The sequence below is a fragment of the Salvia miltiorrhiza genome, unplaced genomic scaffold, assembly GCF_028751815.1.
Source record: "Salvia miltiorrhiza cultivar Shanhuang (shh) unplaced genomic scaffold, IMPLAD_Smil_shh fragScaff_scaffold_21, whole genome shotgun sequence".
Classification (NCBI taxonomy): Eukaryota; Viridiplantae; Streptophyta; class Magnoliopsida; order Lamiales; family Lamiaceae; genus Salvia; species Salvia miltiorrhiza.
In genome coordinates this window covers 383,537-406,177 of record NW_026651446.1, presented here as the reverse complement: position 1 = coordinate 406,177, position 22,641 = coordinate 383,537, and the positions used below count along the sequence as shown (strand labels likewise).

At 41.2% G+C, this 22,641-nt stretch overlaps 2 long non-coding RNA genes across 2 annotated transcripts; both read left to right on the top strand.

The window, feature by feature from the left end:
* Positions 1 to 5,404: 5,404 nt before the first annotated feature.
* On the top strand, positions 5,405 to 6,698 carry LOC131002819 (uncharacterized). The gene is made up of 2 exons (XR_009094423.1): positions 5,405 to 5,764; positions 6,403 to 6,698. It is a non-coding gene; the product is annotated as an uncharacterized LOC131002819 (long non-coding RNA).
* Positions 6,699 to 11,343: 4,645 nt separating this feature from the next.
* On the top strand, positions 11,344 to 12,637 carry LOC131002820 (uncharacterized). The gene is made up of 2 exons (XR_009094424.1): positions 11,344 to 11,703; positions 12,342 to 12,637. It is a non-coding gene; the product is annotated as an uncharacterized LOC131002820 (long non-coding RNA).
* Positions 12,638 to 22,641: the final 10,004 nt, after the last annotated feature.

Genomic DNA, 22,641 nt, shown 5'->3' with positions numbered 1-22,641 from the left:
ATATATGCAGGGCGTGAGTACATAATACTCAGTGGGCAGACGCCGAAAGACAAGAAAGGTGCTCTTAGAGCTATATGTTTGAAACTTGCCACATCGTCAACAATACACAGAAATAAAGTTAGCGCAAATGAATCTGTGCATGCAGTTTTAATCATAAACATCGTAAATAAGTGTCTGCAGACAAGTAATCAACATGTATGTACCGCATCTACAACTTATCATCATAACCAAGGTACTGAGAAGTAGGCCTCCTTCTCAAGCACCGTGATCGGCCGACCCGAAGACGGCTCATAGTCACCTCTGTGTACACAACCCCGCTTGTGGAAGAATCCGAATTCGTCTCATCAGTAGAGGGTAACACACAAGTTCATCATCAAAAATTGGCAAGTCAAACAGTTCTTAAACATCATTTAACTCAACATTTGATAAGCTCATAACATCATTAAATCATTTCAGAAAGCTCGTAATATTTGCATACTCAAAGTATTGTCCACGTAAATAGTGGTTATGAACATACTGCCCATCTGTAGAGCTCGGCTTACTGCAGGTGGTACTCGGAGAAATCTTCACTTGCGTCCTCGACTGGTCTCTTCAGTTGTAAACATCGGAGTAGTGCATGGGACAAGTTAGAGGAACTAGTTAGAAACTTCCTCTCTAAAAACTTAACCTTAATCTTATTATAACATCCATCATAATTATTCTTCGGCTTATCTCCGTCTAATCACTCAACTCTATGAAAATAAACTCTAATCTTATTCTCAACCTAACACTCAAGAGGCTAGATTAAAAGCAATCAAGCACATAGGCATGCACAAACACATAAGCATACAACTCACATATAAACATATCACAAACAAGCAAACATAAGTTTGACTCGGTGACTAGAGCAGAGAAATGCTCGGTGGTCAGAGTGGAAAAACTCAGCAGAGCAGAGCAGACTAGCTCGGCAGAGCAGAGAAGAAATACTCGCCAGAGCAGAGGAAAAATTTACGTCAGGGCAGAGGGAAAAATTTACGTCAGAGAGCAGAGAAATGATTCTCCGTCAGAGCAGAGAAATGAAGAATTCTCTGTCAGTAGAGAAATGAACTCTCTGTCATAGCAGAGAAATGACTTCTCGGTTCGGAGCAGCGAAATGAATTCTCGGTTCAGAGCAGAGGAATCACAACTCGGCAGAGTAGAACAAGATTCAAGGCAGAACAGTGCAGTCAAGAGCAACTCGAAAATTCGTCAACTATTTCATTCTCAAAGTTCGTCAAACACTCCCAAACATCAAAATACTTATCATTCAGCATCATAGCCAACTCACGAACTCTTACAGACACTAAAATCATCAAAAATCACGTTAATCCTTTCATAAGTTCTTACTCATCATCAAGTCATCATTCAAGACATAACTTACAGATTTTTCCCAAATTCTTATATCAAACTAAATTTTGTAAAACTCATATCTCAATACTAAGTTTTGCAAAACACACCTTAATCACTTCAAATCATCACATATGACACATTTCTCATCTCGATTTAAGAAAAGAAAGATTTTTAAAGGACATGAACCCAAATTTTCGAAAGTGAAGAAAATGGAGGAGGGGGAGTTTCTCATGCTTAAATCATCCTTTTACAAACACATATATCTCACAAAAAGTCTAGATCTAAAAGATCATAACACTTACTCAAACAGTTTCAAGAAAAAGGAAATCTTCTCTCTATTCTTCAAGCTTTAAACTCCACTAATTTTCTTGATTCAAGAGTAGAAAGTGTTTAAGGACTAGATTTAGCGGAGTATATTATCACAGTTATGACTTGAGAAGCTTGAGCTTAGTCTCCAATGGAGGAGAGAGAGAATGGCGTGAGGGAGAGAGAAGAAGGTGAAGGGCCGAAAATGAGATTGACGGAAAGAGAGAGAGAAGGTCTTTTGTTTTAATCACAAATCTTACTCTCTAAGCTAAAAGCATTAAATGCCCATTAAATGCCCAAATAGTACTTTGTCTCCCCACTTGGCCACTTGTCTAATCCCACATGTGAGGAAGATTTAAATAATGAGAGTGAGTGTAGGAATGTGTGGTGGTAATTAAAAATCATGTATGCTATTATTCAAAAATCACAATTACTCAAATATAGGTGCACACGTATCAAGTAAATCACATAACGTCAATCAAAAAGCTCACAAAGTTATCACATTAAAAACGGATCATCACTCGCCATTAATCTAATCGTCACTCAAGCTTAATCCTCTTTATAGCGACTCTCAAACACTACCTCGACTCTATCTCTCGCACTTCGTCTCAACTCAAAAACAATTAACATCTCCATCTCAGCTCTAACATCATTCTCAATTCTCTTAACATCTCTATTTTACTCATATTACCATCCATCGATAACTTCCTCTCGTCTAGTAAGCTAGTCCTTAATCTCTTAATAGTATTTCGATACTATTGCAAGGTAAACAAAATACGGGGTGTTACATCCTACCCTCCTTAAGAAAAATTTCGTCCCGAAATTTATGTTACTCACCTTCGGGAAAAAACTCTGGGTATTTTTCCTTCATCTTTTCTTCAAGTTCCCATGTTGCTTCTTCTTGGTCGTGATGTCTCCATTGTACTTTCACCAAGGAAATTGCTTTGCTTCGTAGTTGTTGAATCTTCTTGTCCAGAATAGCTTCGGGTCTCTCTTCATAGCTCAAGTCCGGTTCAAGAGATACTTCTTCTTCGTGAATGACATGTCTTGTAGTAGCCCGCTCTTTTAATTATGATTAAAATTAGTAAATGCAATTTTTATAAATGAATCCAGTTTATGGTCCTGATTTTTTTTATCAGAAACGGAGTTATTATTTTAGCTTTATACTTTTATAATGTATGAGAAAAACGCGACGAGGATTATTGAGCCATTCAATAATTATTATTTCCAAGTTATAACTGACTTAGCAAAGTCATGTTATTTATTAAGCGAAAAACAGAAGCAGTTATATTTTATTAGTGCATTGAAGTCGATGAATTATTCTGACTGCAACGCAGATTAAATCTACGGATTTAATTTAAGTTATATTACAGTTTATTAAGTTAGCAGGCAAGGAAAAAGATATCAAGCAAGATACAGAAATGCGATGATTGAAAATCGAAGCCAGTATTTATTTACAGTTCACAGATTATAGGCTAGTTCCCAGCTTGGGGAAAATCGTTTAGTATATTACAAAAACAAAAGCTCTTCAATCAATTAGAGTTTAAATACAGTTATTATTTCAATCTTTTGCTAATGATGTACACGTCTTTACTCCCCACTTCTCCACTCCACCAACTTCCCCACCACACTCAAAGTATCAGCACCAACACCAACCCCACCTCACCAAACATCCCACTCCACCAACTCCACTACCTTTGCTCCCCACCAACTCCAACACTTCACCCATTCCTTCCATTTCGCACCAGCAATCACAAAGAGAAGGAAGACTTGGCTTAACTACTTTGCCAAGATTTCAAGCTGCTCCAATCCAGTAGTACCCCAACACTCGAAGCATTGGAGGAAGAAATCATTTACTGCACTGCTGCCAAACTTCAAGGAAAGCTATTCCAGTTCGTCTAGTACCTCAACAACAGCCAACCAAACAATCAAGGTATTACCATCTCAAGTTAGTCTATATGTTTGCATATTTCACACCCCAACAGAGCATGCTTAGATTAATCAGAAATTCAGAATATAGAATTGAGTAATGCAGATGGACATAGCAAACCACGTTTGAGTACATGATTTATGACATTTCACAAAAATAGTATGGTCCATACATTGAGATATTGCCACTGCACTCTAGAACAACAAAAGCTTGAGAACCTTTGCCTTTAACAAAATAGAAACTAGAACAGAAGGATTTAGGACTTAACTTTAAGATATAGTGCCGGCTACCTGTTCGGACGAGCCCAAAGCAACGACGAACCCTGCTGCCGTGATGGAGTTCGAAAACGAAGACGACGAACTCTCGTTGTCTCCTCTGTTTCAGAGTATAACAGCAACAGCGGCATATCAGACCGGTGGCCGACGGCGTCTGACTCATCGGAGAAGGAAGGCCGACTAATTCGCCGGGAACAGCGACAGCAACGCTGGACGGAACTGGCGGAAGCTGAACGACGCCGGACCCAAGCTCGGCGGCAGCCGACGCAGGTTGGAGCATAGAAGGCGACTGAAGCTCGACTGATGTTGAGAGAGGCCGACTGATTCTACGGATTCCGAACGAAGGAGCAGCAGCGACCGACGACGGCGCTCTCCCAGACGACGACCGCTGACCACCGGACGAGCAGCAGCAGTCGGCGGCGACTCCAGGCGAAGCAGCAGCTGCTCCAGACAGCGGCGATGGCTCCAGACAAGGGCGTGACAGCAGCCGACGTTCGCCGGATCCCAGTTCTTCAACGGCGGCAACGATTTATGATGGGAGAAATTAGGGCTCTTGTTGGTGTGATTTCTGAGGGATTCACTCGAGAGGTGAAGGCGTAAGAGAGAAGCAGACAGGGTTGCGCCGACCGATTGTGCGGCGACCTCGCCAGATTTGCAGAAGCAGCAGACGCGGCGGCGAAATTTTGAAAGATGAAGAAGAGGACTCTCGGCCTTGAATTCTGTAAAAAAAAAAACGTTTGAGAGTTGAGAGAGAAAGAGAGCCGAGAGCTTGAGAAGAGAGAGGGATTGGGCTATGTTGGGCTTACCCCTATTTTAATTAATTGGGCTAAATTGTGAGCTTGTTTATTTTAAATAAATTGGGCTTTCCCTTTTAATTTATGTGGGCTACAGATTTTAAGTGTTTTGGGCCTGATTTATTTAAAGAGTTGGGCTGATGCTTATTTTATGATGGACTATTATTCCAAATCCCAATTATATTTTTGGGCTCGAATTGTTTTAATTTACTTTGGGCCTCTTTTGTTAATTCAATTGGGCTTTAGTTTTTTTTTTAGTTGGGCCTAATTTATTTTATTCTACAATTGGGCCTTCAATTTTAAATTCTTTTGGAGCTTGATTTTATTTTATTGGACTTTCCACTAATTATTTGGGCCTCCTCATTTAATTATTTGGGCCTCTACATCTTATTTAATTTAGCCTAGATAAATTTTCATTTTATATCTTGGGCTTTAGTTTAATTCTATGGGATGTTGTTTTATTTGGGCCACTTTTATTGATCCAAGCCCAGAGTATCTTTTATTTAATTGGGCCCTACATGATTTATTTATTTGAGCCCAACTATTCATTATTTAATCATTTGGGCCAAGAATTATTTAATTACTAAGCCCAATGAATTATTTCAATTGGACCTTTCATTTTAGCTATCCAGGCCCATTTCTGTTTAATTAATTATTAGGCTACCTTATGTTGAGCCTTTTAATTATTCGAACTCATAACATTTCAAATTCTCTTTATTAAGCCGGTTAATTATGAGTTTATAAAGCGAATAAGCTGAAGTATTTAATTATTTTCTATCGACTACGAAGAGCGGGATTTATTTAATCGACGGATTAGAACACCCTGAAGAGAACAGATTAATTTTAGTTAATTATCCGAAATCATGAGACGAGACTTAGCTTTTGTTTAAATCCGATAACCTGGATTAACAATAGAATTTCCATGATTATTATTTCAGAATATTAGTTCATGCATAGTTAATTACGCTTTCTCATTAATTGAGAATTGTCCTCGAGGCAATGTCTTATTTTATATTCTCGTGATTAAGGTCAAGCGCAAGAGTAAGAACTACACAAGGAGTTAGAGTACCTTAGCAAAACTTTGCTATCAGGTGGGCAATTTCTTACGCGTAAATAAAATGCTATGCAAGTGTTATGCTTTAAAATGCAAATTGGATCTTCAAGTATGGTATGCTTTATTACGCTTAAATGAGTTAAGCTTTATTATGATGCACATTAAATGATTACGCTTATTTACGCTTGAATGCTTTACGCTGATAAGTTTATGCTTATGTTTGATGCTTGCGTCTGTTGGGGGAGGCCTCCCTCAACAGTACGATGCCGTGTCCGCTGAGGAGGGCCTTCCTCACGGCGCGATGCCCGTGTCCGCTGAGAGAGGCCTCTCTCGCGGCGCGATGCCAGTATGCCAGTGTTACAGCGTCTATTGGGGGAGGCCTCCCTCAATAGTACGATGCCGTGACCGCTGAGGGAGGCCCCCTCTCACGGCGCGATGCCCGTGTTCGTTGGGGAAGGCCTTCTCCACGACACGATGTTTGTTAATGAAGATTGATGATGAAGAATGCCCTTATGCTATTTATGAATTTGGAAATGTTTAATGAGCAAAGGATATGAAAGAAACTCATGCCTCTTATGTGATATTGTGAAATTGTTAATGATGTTATGTTATATGCTTGGCAACTGCCCACTAAGTACTCTTGTACTTAGCCCTTCGATGTTTATGTTTGTGCAGGTTGAGCTGTGATGGGCGATGAAGTGTTGTTGCTGAGTGGAGTTTTTGTCTAACTTAAAGTAGGCTCAGAAAGGATACATGTCTTCATACATGTATCTCAGTTATGCATTCCGCTGTAAACACTGATTATTTCAGTTACGCCTTCCGTTGCAAACTCTGATAATGTTTTAGCCAAGCCCCTAACGATGCCTTTTTCCTTTTAAGGAATATAACGCTTATACAAGTTCGTTGAGTACCCTTTTTATGCGAACTATGCCTTTTTCCTTTTTAAGGAATATTTCACGCGTATTCAAGCTCTTTGAGTATTCTTTTATGCGCCCCTTTCTAAACCCGCTTCTTAATTTCCCTTCCCCAGTCATGGTTTTCCCGGATTAATTATCCTTAATTAAGGCCGGTCGTGACAGAGTGGTATCAGAGCAGTTCGTTTGCTCTGAGCCTAAGAGTTATTTAAGCCAAACTTAGAATGGATCACTAAAGTGTCTAGAGTTCAATCGACAAAGCTCAGCACTTCATCGCATCACACTCAAAGAAGCAGAATGGTGAGCTATTCCAAGTTTTGAGTTAATGTTTACAAAAAGTGAGAATTTTCGTAATAGCAAGTGAGTAACTGTTAATAGCTATGTTATGTTGTTATTGAATGAAATGATTTACGCAAGTACGATTAAGTATGCCTATGGAATGAATCCCTATGAACATAGAGCTATTAAGATATGAGATCACCACTACTACAGAACATAGAAGCAAACATAGAAGAAATTAGATTGTATCTTTTGGTGGCTATAGTGAAGGCAGCAAGATAAGTGATGCGTATAGAATAATTCTTAAGCTCATGATTTTATAGCCGCTATAAATCTCCATGACTTATGCTTAAGTATCCAATTTAGATGATGTGATATTATATGCTTGAGAATTGATATGACTTATGGATTTGAGATGCTGCTGTCATTGGAGTTATGACTTGTTTACAAGTTAGAATAAGTTAACATGTACAAGAATTCTTTTGAGACTTGTATTAGATTATGCTAGAGTGTACTAATTGGCACATCTTTGCTACCAGAATGCCGCCTAAGAGAGGACGCCCTGCGAAAAACAATAACAATCGCAGAAACCGTAACGCTGTACCCGAAGAACCACAAGATGCTCGAGGACATAACCCATCCCCTCCGCCTCCGACTAGGAGAGTCGAAGAACTCTTTTTAAGGCAAAATCCACCTACGTTTGACGGAACGAGTGAACCGGCTGAAGCTGAGATTTGGGTGCGTGCAATGGAACGCATTTTCAACTTTCTACGTTGTACTGATGAGGAGCGCCTATCTTGCGTCTCTTTCCAACTAACAGGATCAGCTGACTTCTGGTGGGAAGCACGTCGAAAAATTCTGACACCTGAACAATGGGCAAGTTATACTTGGGAAGATTTTAAGACGGGATTATATGATAAATATATTCCGAAAAGCTATAGGAAGAAGAAAGAAGCTGAGTTCTACGAGTTGAAGCAAGGAAATAAATCTGTGGTTGAATACGACAAGGAATTCTGCAACCTGTCTAGGTTTGCTCCGCAACAAGTGGACACAGATGAGAAGATGGCAGAGAAATTTTGTGCCGGTCTACGGTACGAAATTAAGATGGCTCTAGCAAGCCACGGAGGACTCTCATACACGGAGTCTCTGAACAGGGCACTTGACGTTGAAGCCGCAATGCCGTCAGACAAGTCAGCCCCACCATTGATCTCAACGCCAAACGATCCACCAGGAGCCTCACATACTCTCAAAGGGAAGCGCAAGTGGGACAACAACGAAGACAATATCAATCAGACTAGTAAGAAAGTGTGGCAAGAAAAGGAACGGGCCGAACAGTTTATTCAACCAAGGTACGAGGCACAGACTAATCTCGAGCCAACTGGAGGTAACCAAGGTCAGAAAGGAGTTTTACCTTGCCCAAATTGTGGTAAGATGCATAGGAGTGTCTGTCGGACTGGAACTAACGGTTGTTACAATTGTGGACAAAAGGGTCACTACTCCACGCAATGCCCCAACAGATAACGAGGTTCAGCAATTGAGAACACCCGCACCCCTTGCCAGCAATACGTAGACACTTGCGAAATCAGCCTCAATCACATCAGTGAAAATCTTATGGAGACACCGCAGACAAGAGAAGCTACGTGGGAACTTGAAGACAAGATGAAGGAAAAATACCCCGAACTGTTTTAGCAGAGATATGCAAATTTCGGGACGAAATTTTTGTTAAGAGGGGTAGTATGTAGTAGCCCGCTCTTTTAATTATGATTAAAATTAGTAAATGCAATTTTTATAAATGAATCCAGTTTATGGTCCTGATTTTTTTTATCAGAAACGGAGTTATTATTTTAGCTTTATACTTTTATAATGTATGAGAAAAACGCGACGAGGATTATTGAGCCATTCAATAATTATTATTTCCAAGTTATAACTGACTTAGCAAAGTCATGTTATTTATTAAGCGAAAAACAGAAGTAGTTATATTTTATTAGTGCATTGAAGTCGATGAATTATTCTGACTGCAACGCAGATTAAATCTACGGATTTAATTTAAGTTATATTACAGTTTATTAAGTTAGCAGGCAAGGAAAAAGATATCAAGCAAGATACAGAAATGCGATGATTGAAAATCGAAGCCAGTATTTATTTACAGTTCACAGATTACAGGCTAGTTCCCAGCTTGGGGAAAATCGTTTAGTATATTACAAAAACAAAAGCTCTTCAATCAATTAGAGTTTAAATACAGTTATTATTTCAATCTTTTGCTAATGATGTACACGTCTTTACTCCCCACTTCTCCACTCCACCAACTTCCCCACCACACTCAAAGTATCAGCACCAACACCAACCCCACCTCACCAAACATCCCACTCCACCAACTCCACTACCTTTGCTCCCCACCAACTCCAACACTTCACCCATTCCTTCCATTTCGCACCAGCAATCACAAAGAGAAGGAAGACTTGGCTTAACTACTTTGCCAAGATTTCAAGCTGCTCCAATCCAGTAGTACCCCAACACTCGAAGCATTGGAGGAAGAAATCATTTACTGCACTGCTGCCAAACTTCAAGGAAAGCTATTCCAGTTCGTCTAGTACCTCAACAACAGCCAACCAAACAATCAAGGTATTACCATCTCAAGTTAGTCTATATGTTTGCATATTTCACACCCCAACAGAGCATGCTTAGATTAATCAGAAATTCAGAATATAGAATTGAGTAATGCAGATGGACATAGCAAACCACGTTTGAGTACATGATTTATGACATTTCACAAAAATAGTATGGTCCATACATTGAGATATTGCCACTGCACTCTAGAACAACAAAAGCTTGAGAACCTTTGCCTTTAACAAAATAGAAACTAGAACAGAAGGATTTAGGACTTAACTTTAAGATATAGTGCCGGCTACCTGTTCGGACGAGCCCAAAGCAACGACGAACCCTGCTGCCGTGATGGAGTTCGAAAACGAAGACGACGAACTCTCGTTGTCTCCTCTGTTTCAGAGTATAACAGCAACAGCGGCATATCAGACCGGTGGCCGACGGCGTCTGACTCATCGGAGAAGGAAGGCCGACTAATTCGCCGGGAACAGCGACAGCAACGCTGGACGGAACTGGCGGAAGCTGAACGACGCCGGACCCAAGCTCGGCGGCAGCCGACGCAGGTTGGAGCATAGAAGGCGACTGAAGCTCGACTGATGTTGAGAGAGGCCGACTGATTCTACGGATTCCGAACGAAGGAGCAGCAGCGACCGACGACGGCGCTCTCCCAGACGACGACCGCTGACCACCGGACGAGCAGCAGCAGTCGGCGGCGACTCCAGGCGAAGCAGCAGCTGCTCCAGACGGCGGCGATGGCTCCAGACAAGGGCGTGACAGCAGCCGACGTTCGCCGGATCCCAGTTCTTCAACGGCGGCAACGATTTATGATGGGAGAAATTAGGGCTCTTGTTGGTGTGATTTCTGAGGGATTCACTCGAGAGGTGAAGGCGTAAGAGAGAAGCAGACAGGGTTGCGCCGACCGATTGTGCGGCGACCTCGCCAGATTTGCAGAAGCAGCAGACGCGGCGGCGAAATTTTGAAAGATGAAGAAGAGGACTCTCGGCCTTGAATTCTGTAAAAAAAAAAAACGTTTGAGAGTTGAGAGAGAAAGAGAGCCGAGAGCTTGAGAAGAGAGAGGGATTGGGCTATGTTGGGCTTACCCCTATTTTAATTAATTGGGCTAAATTGTGAGCTTGTTTATTTTAAATAAATTGGGCTTTCCCTTTTAATTTATGTGGGCTACAGATTTTAAGTGTTTTGGGCCTGATTTATTTAAAGAGTTGGGCTGATGCTTATTTTATGATGGACTATTATTCCAAATCCCAATTATATTTTTGGGCTCGAATTGTTTTAATTTACTTTGGGCCTCTTTTGTTAATTCAATTGGGCTTTAGTTTTTTTTTTTTTAGTTGGGCCTAATTTATTTTATTCTACAATTGGGCCTTCGATTTTTAATTCTTTTGGAGCTTGATTTTATTTTATTGGACTTTCCACTAATTATTTGGGCCTCCTCATTTAATTATTTGGGCCTCTACATCTTATTTAATTTAGCCTAGATAAATTTTCATTTTATATCTTGGGCTTTAGTTTAATTCTATGGGATGTTGTTTTATTTGGGCCACTTTTATTGATCCAAGCCCAGAGTATCTTTTATTTAATTGGGCCCTACATGATTTATTTATTTGAGCCCAACTATTCATTATTTAATCATTTGGGCCAAGAATTATTTAATTACTAAGCCCAATGAATTATTTCAATTGGACCTTTCATTTTAGCTATCCAGGCCCATTTCTGTTTAATTAATTATTAGGCTACCTTATGTTGAGCCTTTTAATTATTCGAACTCATAACATTTCAAATTCTCTTTATTAAGCCGGTTAATTATGAGTTTATAAAGCGAATAAGCTGAAGTATTTAATTATTTTCTATCGACTACGAAGAGCGGGATTTATTTAATCGACGGATTAGAACACCCTGAAGAGAACAGATTAATTTTAGTTAATTATCCGAAATCATGAGACGAGACTTAGCTTTTGTTTAAATCCGATAACCTGGATTAACAATAGAATTTCCATGATTATTATTTCAGAATATTAGTTCATGCATAGTTAATTACGCTTTCTCATTAATTGAGAATTGTCCTCGAGGCAATGTCTTATTTTATATTCTCGTGATTAAGGTCAAGCGCAAGAGTAAGAACTACACAAGGAGTTAGAGTACCTTAGCAAAACTTTGCTATCAGGTGGGCAATTTCTTACGCGTAAATAAAATGCTATGCAAGTGTTATGCTTTAAAATGCAAATTGGATCTTCAAGTATGGTATGCTTTATTACGCTTAAATGAGTTAAGCTTTATTATGATGCACATTAAATGATTACGCTTATTTACGCTTGAATGCTTTACGCTGATAAGTTTATGCTTATGTTTGATGCTTGCGTCTGTTGGGGGAGGCCTCCCTCAACAGTACGATGCCGTGTCCGCTGAGGAGGGCCTTCCTCACGGCGCGATGCCCGTGTCCGCTGAGAGAGGCCTCTCTCGCGGCGCGATGCCAGTATGCCAGTGTTACAGCGTCTATTGGGGGAGGCCTCCCTCAATAGTACGATGCCGTGACCGCTGAGGGAGGCCCCCTCTCACGGCGCGATGCCCGTGTTCGTTGGGGAAGGCCTTCTCCACGACACGATGTTTGTTAATGAAGATTGATGATGAAGAATGCCCTTATGCTATTTATGAATTTGGAAATGTTTAATGAGCAAAGGATATGAAAGAAACTCATGCCTCTTATGTGATATTGTGAAATTGTTAATGATGTTATGTTATATGCTTGGCAACTGCCCACTAAGTACTCTTGTACTTAGCCCTTCGATGTTTATGTTTGTGCAGGTTGAGCTGTGATGGGCGATGAAGTGTTGTTGCTGAGTGGAGTTTTTGTCTAACTTAAAGTAGGCTCAGAAAGGATACATGTCTTCATACATGTATCTCAGTTATGCATTCCGCTGTAAACACTGATTATTTCAGTTACGCCTTCCGTTGCAAACTCTGATAATGTTTTAGCCAAGCCCCTAACGATGCCTTTTTCCTTTTAAGGAATATAACGCTTATACAAGTTCGTTGAGTACCCTTTTTATGCGAACTATGCCTTTTTCCTTTTTAAGGAATATTTCACGCGTATTCAAGCTCTTTGAGTATTCTTTTATGCGCCCCTTTCTAAACCCGCTTCTTAATTTCCCTTCCCCAGTCATGGTTTTCCCGGATTAATTATCCTTAATTAAGGCCGGTCGTGACATGTCTGGGATCAAACACGTACTTTCTCAATTGTGAAACATGGAAAACAACGTGGACGTTCGCGATACTCGGCGGTAACGCAAGTCTATAGGCTACAGGGCCTACTTTCTCTAGTATATCATATGGTCCAATATATCTCGGTTTCAGTTTCCCTTTGATTCCAAAACGGTGCACTCCTCGAGATGGGGAAACTTTGAGAAAAACTTTATCTCTTACATCGAAATGAATCTCCGTTCTCCTGGTATCTGCATAAGACTTCTGACGGTCTTGTGCTTCTTTAATCCTCTGTCAAATCTGTCGGACAATGGTGATCATCTCATCTATTGCTTCGGGACCAAGTATCTTCCTTTCTCCAACTTCATCCCAATAGAACGGGGATCTGCACTTTCTTCCATAAAGGGCCTCGTATGGAGCCATGTTGATGGTTGATTGGAAGCTGTTGTTATACGCAAACTCAATTAGGAGCAAAACTTGCTCCCATTGGACTCCTCTGTCTAACACAACAGTTCGAATCATATCTTCCAAGATTTGTATGGTTCTCTCAGACTGTCCATCCGTTTGCGGATGAAACGCTGTACTAAAATTCAATTTAGTACCCAACTCTTTCTGCATGCTCATCCAGAATCGTGACGTGAACTTTGAATCTCTATCCGATGTGATCGTCATCGGTACTCCATGCAATCGCACTATCTCGCGAATATCGATCTGAGCTAGCTTGTCGGATCCATAAGTGATCGGAATCGGTATGAAATGTGCACTCTTCGTCAATCTATCAATGATTACCCAAATGGCTGTGTTCCCTCTTTTTGACTTTGGTAAACCAGTCACGAAATCCATAGCTATATGGTCCCATTTCCACTCAGGAATCTCTAGTGGATGTAACTTGCCATAGGGTCGTTGGTGAAGTTCTTTCACTTGCTGACAGGCTAAACATCTCTCCACGAAGGATGCAATCTCTCGCTTCATGCCTTCCCACCAAAACTTTGTTTTCAAGTCTTGGTACATTTTTGTACTCCCTGGGTGTGCAACGTAGGGTGTGTCATGAGCTTCGCTCATGATTTCATTCTTTAAATCTTCTACATTAGGCACACACAATCGTTCTTCAAACATGATGGCGTTGTCGGCCGCTTCATGATATCCATCCACCTTCTCAGTTCGGATCTTCGATCGCAGCTTCTCAAACTTTTCATCCTCTCTCTGCGCTGTGACAATCCTTGATCGTAGATCGGGGGTAATACTCAGCGTAGAATTATGATCTCTGCCGTTCGGGGTGGTATTACTACTTCCAATTTCATCTTCTCAAACTCTCTAATCAGGCTCTTCTCTTGAGTAAGGAGAAATCCTAACTCTACTTGATTCTTTCTGCTCAACACATCAGCCACGACATTGGCCTTTCCCGGGTGGTAATTGATTCCACAATCGTAATCTTTCACCAACTCAAGCCATCTTCTTTGTCGCATATTCAGATCCTTTTGCTCAAAGAAATATTTGAGACTCTTGTGATCTGTGTAGATCTCACACCTAACTCCGTAGAGGTGGTGTCTCCAAATCTTCAAAGCATGTACTACTGCTGCCAACTCTAAATCATGCGTTGGGTAACTCATCTCATGCGGTCTTAGTTGTCGTGAAGCGTATGCTATAACTTTTCCCTCTTGCATAAGCACGCATCCTAGACCATTCTTCGACGCGTCCGTGTAAACGGCATACTCCTTATCTGCCTTGGGTACGGCTAACACTGGGGCAGTATTGAGTCTCTTTTTCAGCTCTTGAAAACTTCGTTCACAATTATCCGTCCACTCGAACTTGACTTCCTTCTTTAGTAGGTGCGTCAATGGCTTAGCAATTTTTGAAAAGCCCTCAATGAATCTCCGATAATACCCTGCTAATCCTAGGAAACTACGAATTTCATGCGGCATAGTCGGCGATCTCCACTCTTGTACTGCTCGAACTTTCGCTGGATCTACCTCAATTCCTCTCGCAGAAATGATATGGCCGAGAAAATTGACTTCTTCGAGCCAAAACTCGCATTTGCTGAACTTAACATAAAGCTTTTCAGCTCGCAATCTCTCCAATACGATCTTCAAATGCTCTTCATGCTCTTGTTTACTCCTCGAGTATATTAGTATGTCATCTATGAAAACTAGCATGAACTTATCCAAGTATTCGTGAAAGACTCGGTTCATGAGATCCATAAATACTGCGGGGGCATTCGTCAATCCAAAAGGCATAACTATGAACTCATAGTGTCCGTATTTCGTGCGAAATGCCATCTTCGGAATGTCTTCTGCTCGTACCTTCAATTGATGGTATCCCGTTCTCAAATCGATTTTTGAAAACATGCTTGCTCCTTGAAGTTGGTCGAACAAATCATCAATCCGGGGCAACGGATACTTATTCTTCAACGTCACTTTGTTTAACTCTCGGTAGTCGATACACAACCTCAAGCTGCCATCTTTCTTCTTAATGAAAAGGACCGGCGCTCCCCACGGGGAAACACTAGGTCGAATAAAACCCATGTCTAGAAGTTCTTGGAGTTGTAGCTTCAATTCTTGCAACTCTGCTAGGGCCATCTTGTATGGCGCTTTCGACATCGATGCGACTCCAGGTTCAAGGTCGATCGTAAACTCAAGCTGTCGATCAGGTGGTAAACCTGGTAAAGTTTCAGGAAAAACGTCTTTGTACTCTCGCACAACTGGCATGTCATGAATATCTGCTTTGGATTCCTTCCTCTGATTTAAATATACGACATACGCGGTCGTATCTTTCCTTTGCAAAAGCTTCTTGGCTCGCAAAGCCGAGATGATTGGCGTCTTCTTCCATTTTCCTTCAATGCCAACGAAGGAAGTAGGCTCTTGGCCAGGTGGCTGGAATGATATCCGTCTCTCCTTGCATTGTATCTTCGCGTGGTTCTTTCCAACCAGTCCATTCCCAAAATTATATCCAAGTGCCACATAGGCATCAACCTCAGATTTTTAGCCTCGAGCTTTAACGTTCCTAACTCGAATTCTAAGTTAGGACAAACATGTGAAACCATAGTAGTTCTGCCTATGGGTGTAGTCACTTTCAGACATTGTGGAGCAGGCTCTACTTTCAGTTCCAAAGTATCTACACAAGTGTGAGAGATAAAAGAATGCGATGCTCCAGTGTCGAACAAAACTACTATGGGTACACCTTTCATCTCGCCTATACCTGTTAGATTACCCCGATTCTGGCCTTGAGTTTTCTAATCGATCGCAAACATTCTTTGATGATGTTGCTGTTGATTCGCCTACGGGTCAGCTGGCTGCCTCCCCGACTGATGTTGTCAGTGGATTGATTGCTGGCGTTCTGGCGGTGGTAGCGGTAGGGCTCCTTCCCTGGCCTTGAGTTGCGGCTGGAAAGGTTTCGGTCTTCCACCGGTTCCACTTTGCTGTCGGTTCGGGCATTGGTTGGAGTAATGTCCGACTCTTCCACAGGTGAAACAACTATTCATTCCCATCTTATACTCTCCCAAATGTAACTTATTGCATTTTGGGTAGGGAGGTATTCCTCGTGGTCCTTGCGCTGCTGCCGCTGGGGCTGCATAAGGTCGTTTATCTCTGCCTTGAAAATATGGTGGCGCATTCTGACCTTGCCACGGCTTCTTGGGACCTTGGTTTCTCTCGTCCCACTTCCTTTTACCTTTCTGTCCTTGTCCATAAAAGGATTGACTCCCCGATTGAGCATTCGGGTTCAATTGGAGTACGGAGGGTTGACTCATCTTTTCTGGCTGCATAGCCAGCTCCATGTCCAGTGCTCGGTTCAGTGCTTCAGCATAAGTAAGTGTGCTCTGACTTGCTAGAACGACTCGAATTTCTTGCTTCAAACTGGCACAAAATAATTCTGACATCTTCTCATCGGTATCTACTCGATATGGTGCATATCGAGCTAAGTCACAGAACAATCGGTCATATATTCGGCTACCGTATTATTCCCTTGCTTCAAACTCACGAACTCCATTTCTTTCTTCTTGCGATAGCTCCGTGGTATGTATTTTCTCACAAAGAGCTGCTTTGAATTGCTCCCACGTAAGTTCGTCTACTTGTTCTGGGGTCAAAGTTTTCTGTTTGGCCTCCCACCAAAAATCTGCGGACTTCTTGAGCTGGTAAGACATGCACATGAGGCGCTCATCATCGTTACATCTAAGGAATCTAAAAATCCTTTCCATGCTTCTAATCCATTCTTCCGTTTCAGCGGGATCTCCAGTTCCGCTGAAAGTAGGTGGATTTTGTCGTAGAAAAAGCTCTTCTACTCTTCTCTCTTGCTGTGGGAGAGGTGGAGGTGGTGGTGTGGGATCTCTCTGTTCTTCCTCCTCCTCTTCCTCTTCTACTCGGTTTCGATTCTGTCTTCTCGGAGGCATGCTATAAGGAAATGAAAATTCACATTAACCTCGGAACTAATCTCTCTATATTACATAACTGATGAGGAGTAATATGTGCAGAGCAGAGAAACGATATAAATCAGAGGAGCAGGCTCATCAGAGAAATGGGCTTCACCAGTGGAATGGATAAATCAGATAAATGGATTGTGCCAGAGGAACCACCTTTAGCAGAGGAATGAACCTCACCAGAGAAACGGGCTCTCGCAGAGGAATCAGAGGGATAAACTTTATCAGAGAAACGACTTACACCAGAGAAGCCGCTCTCGCCAGAGAAGTCGGTCTCGCCAGAGGAATCACTAGAAACGCGGAAAATCCACCCGCGTAAGGGAAATTTTACTATTATGCCCTTGACTACGCAAGGCGCATGCTCCAGTGATGAATTTACCATTTTACCCTTTATGTGAAATCTATATCCACTCGATTAGGTTTCACCCATAACGTAAGCTCTCTTTGCCTCTACTCTATTGTATTTCTCATCATCTCATAGTTCTCGTTCATCGGTTACTCAATTCTATCATCACACATCAAGTCAAGCAACATCGAAGATCAAGTAAAAATAAAGACCCTCTGGTCATCATCATATATATAGTGAAAATTGCCTCTTCGATGTCTTTTACAAAAGCTGGGATCTATGTACAGCAAAACAACCCCTAATACTACAATGATGCTCCATCTATACCGGTATCATAAGTACTAGGCATCTATAATTACGCACTACTATACTTTTCCATCTATGTACATCAGCTATGCATCACTAATATATACTGACATCCATGCTAAACAGCACGGTCATCCCCCGTCATCAGCTCCAGACACTCTACTCTCTGCATCATCAACTAACATGTCCTCACTCGGCTCGGTCTCTTCATCCTCGTATTCATCGATTAAGCAATACACGATGTCATCATCCTTCTCGTCCTCCACATCGGTATCCATCATTGGCCCGTAGACAGGCACCTCGGGAACAGGTACCCACGTCTCCTCTCCATTGGCAGCCGTCTGACGCTGCAATGGCCGGGTCTGTCCATAACCAACTGTCATCTCGGGAGTTTCCTCATCGGGATCCTCCTCATCACTATCGAGTCGTGCAGGCCGCGATCCTCCCTCATGGGCATCCCGGGATGGCGGATACAGAATCGAGTGCATATACAGCTGGAAAGCCCGCGTGCCCGACTCGGGTAAAGGGGTAACTCGCGGGTAAGGATCAAAAGACATAGTCTCAATCGGCAGCTCAGCAATCACAACAGGCGGTGCTATCTCTGGGAGCGGTAATGGCAAAGGCGCCGTCACCGAAGTAAAATCCCATGATGGTAAATCGGCACTGGGAAAAGGCATAAGTGACAAGGATGAAAACGGATCATGATCTCTCACGGGCGAGTAAGTCTCCAAAATAACTGGATCGGAAGCAACCGGCTCAGGTAAGACTGATATAGAATCAGCTGGAGGTAGGGGAATAATTGGATAAGGATCCGCTGGCAGTGGAGGTGCTTCTTCTGCTCTTCCCTGCGCTGGTCCGTCAAGGGCTCCATAAGGCGGTGAAGGTGGCTCGCCGAAAGCGTAGTAGCGGTAGCTGATCATCGCAATAAACCCGCGGAAATCGGCGCTCACGAAGCGTCCAAAGTCAGTCCTGAAGATGTACTGCGGTACTAGCGAAGCTGCCCAATCCTGCCACTCTGGAGGTAGCTGCGGAATCAAGTGAGTGATGGCCTTAGCCTCATCAATGCCGTAAGAAGTAGTTTCTATCCAACGTCGGTGGTAGAGTGCTAAGAATTCTCCCAGCATTTTGCCCTCTCGAGGTCCAGTCTCTCTGAACCATCTACGCATCGCCTCTCCCAATCGTCGCTGCATCCTGTAATAGTAACATCATTCTTATCAAAAGTGGACGTAGCACTTGCTTGGTATTCCTCAATCAACAACATACTCGTTCTCGTTTGGTACGGTGGTGCAACGGCTATACTAGCCTCAATATCTCTCCACAAAAGGAACAATCGTCGTCTCATGTCATACTCCATCACCTCAAGCAGTCCCATCATTAAACCAATTCGTTAACTTATTAGTGAAACAAGCTTAAAACTCATCATGAAAGCAGTAAAGAACAGCAATAACTCTTACCTCAGTAAGCAGGCGGAGATGGGGTGCTGGGGTGTCATTTCGAAAAAAAAAAACTCTCATTTGAGGACAGGTGCTAGCAAAGTTCGACATAGTTAAGAAACATACTCAGAGCAGACGACCTGCTCTGATACCACTCTGTCGCAGCCCGCCGTCTAGCCAGTGATAGCGTAGACCGGGTATCGATACGACTAAATAAAAGAAGGAAACAAAGGCTGGAAAACTGATCTCATCTTTATGCGGAAGCAAGGTAACAATTCATACTAACTTTAGCAGCATAACATCCTTTCTAGATCATAAACATCGGCATCGCTACAAAAACCAAAGCATCGGAGTTTTTGTCAACATTTACAAACGATCGTAGTTCAATATTTACAAGGATTCAATATATAAAGAGTTACACAACAAAAGGGTGATCAAACTATATGTATGGAGACATATAGCTGAGAGTGTATTCCTTAATTAAGTCTAGAACAACTCAAAAACATAATGCTGCCATAGAGATTAAAGTATGACAGAAGGTGATCATCCGAAACAACAATCCTCGCCAACACCAAGCCATCCTCCGACCATGCTTATCCTGCATATTTAGAAATATATGCAGGGCGTGAGTACATAATACTCAGTGGGCAGACGCCGAAAGACAAGAAAGGTGCTCTTAGAGCTATATGTTTGAAACTTGCCACATCGTCAGCATTACACAGAAATAAAGTTAGCGCAACTGAATCTGTGCATGCAGTTTTCTGCAGACAAGTAATCAACATGTATGTACCGCATCTATAACTTATCATCATAACCAAGGTACTGAGAAGTAGGCCTCCTTCTCAAGCACCGTGACCGGCCGACCCGAAGACGGCTCACAGTCACCTCTGTGTACACAACCCCGCTTGTGGCAGAATCCGAATTCGTCTCATCAGTAGAGGGTAACACACAAGTTCATCATCAAAAATTGGCAAGTCAAACAGTTCTTAAACATCATTTAACTCAACATTTGATAAGCTCATAACATCATTAAATCATTTCAGAAAGCTCGTAATATTTGCATACTCAAAGTATTGTCCATGTAAATAGTGGTTATGAACATACTGCCCACCTGTAGAGCTCGGCTTACTGTAGGTGGTACTCGGAAAAATCTTCACTTGCGTCCTCGACTGGTCTCTTCAGTTGTAAACATCGGAGTAGTGCATGGGACAAGTTAGATGAACTAGTTAGAAACTTCCTCTCTAAAAACTTAACCTTAATCTTATTATAACATCCATCATAATTATTCTTCGGCTTATCTCCGTCTAATCACTCAACTCTATGACAATAAACTCTAATCTTATTCTCAACTTAACACTCAAGAGGCTAGATTAAAAGCAATCAAGCACATAGGCATGCACAAACACATAAGCATACAACTCACATATAAACATATCACAAACAAGCAAACATAAGTTTGACTCGGTGACCAGAGCAGAGAAATGCTCGGTGGTCAGAGTGGAAAAACTCAGCAGAGCAGAGCAGACTAGCTCGGTAGAGCAGAGAAGAAATACTCGCCAGAGCAGAGGAATGCTCGCCAGAGCAGAGGAAAAATTTACGTCAGGGCAGAGGGAAAAATTTACTTCAGAGAGCAGAGAAATGATTCTCGGTCAGAGCAGAGAAATGAAGAATTCTCTGTCAGCAGAGAAATGAACTCTCTGTCATAGCAGAGAAATGACTTCTCGGTTCGGAGCAGCGAAATGAATTCTCGCTTCAGAGCAGAGGAATCACAACTCGGCAAAGTAGAACAAGACCCAAGGCAGAACAGTGCAGTCAAGAGCAACTCGAAAATTCGTCAACTATTTCATTCTCAAAGTTCGTCAAACACTCCCAAACATCAAAATACTTATCATTCAGCATCATAGCCAACTCATGAACTCTTACAGACACTAAAATCATCAAAAATCACGTTAATCCTTTCATAAGTTCTTACTCATCATCAAGTCATCATTCAAGACATAACTTACAGATTTTTCCCAAATTCTTATATCAAACTAAATTTTGTAAAACTCATATCTCAAGACTAAGTTTTGCAAAACACACCTTAATCACTTCAAATCGTCACATATGACACATTTCTCATCTCGATTTAAGAAAGGAAAGATTTTTAAAGGGCATGAACCCAAATTTTCGAAAGTGAAGAAAATGGAGGAGGGGGAGTTTCTCATGCTTAAATCATCCTTTTACAAACACATATATCGCACAAAAAGTCTAGATCTAAAAGATCAGAACACTTACTCAAACAGTTTCAAGAAAAAGGAAGTCTTCTCTCTATTCTTCAAGCTTTAAACTCCACTAATTTTCTTGATTCAAGAGTAGAAAGTGTTTAAGGTCTAGATTTAGCGGAGTATATTATCACAGTTATGACTTGAGAAGTTTGAGCTTAGTCTCCAATGGAGGAGAGAGAGAATGGCGTGAGGGAGAGAGAAGAAGGTGAAGGGCCGAAAATGAGAGTGACGGAAAGAGAGAGAGAAGGTCTTTTGTTTTAATCACAAATCTTACTCTATAAGCTAAAAGCATTAAATGCCCATTAAATGCCCAAATAGTACTTTCACTACTAGAAAAACGCTCATAGATAACGGATTTTTTCCGTTATCTATGAGCAAAAAAACCGTTGTGTATAGTGGTGTTGTCTATGATACGTATCATAGACAACGGTTTAAAACCGTTATGTATAGTAGCATAGATAACGGTACGATGCGTCATACATAACAGTACGCATCCGTTATCTATAAAGGTTATACATAACGGTTTTTCACCGTTATGTATTAAGATTTTTCCGTTATGTATTATAATTTTTTTTATTTTTTTTAATCATAGTTAACAGTTTTTTGCACTTTTTATAACGGTTTTAACGGTTATCTTTGATAGAATACATAACGGTTTTTTGCACTTTTTATAACGATTTTTGCAATTTTTATAACGATTTTAACCGTTATCTTTGATTAGAATACATAACGATTTTTTACACCTTTTATAACAGTTTTTTGCACTTTTTATAATTGTAGTATATTTTTAAATTTTGCAATTTTTATAAAACGACAAAATGATAAAATCAACAATAACAATATTATATATCATCCAAAATATTCATACATTATTATACAAATGAACCAAATATCAAGTATACATCATCATTGCATACTCCGATTCAAAATTGAAAATACCAACTACCTTATAGCTAAAACAAAAATCTATCATACAATGTTTCTAGCACCAAGTCTTCAAGAACTAGTTAATCAACCTGCTATAATTCTCTGGTTTTCTTTTGACCTCAATCCATCCCAAGCTACCATAAATTCATTATGCATTCTTCTAGTTGCCTCATGCTCAAAAGCATCGCCACGGGCTCCAAGTATGCTGTCAACC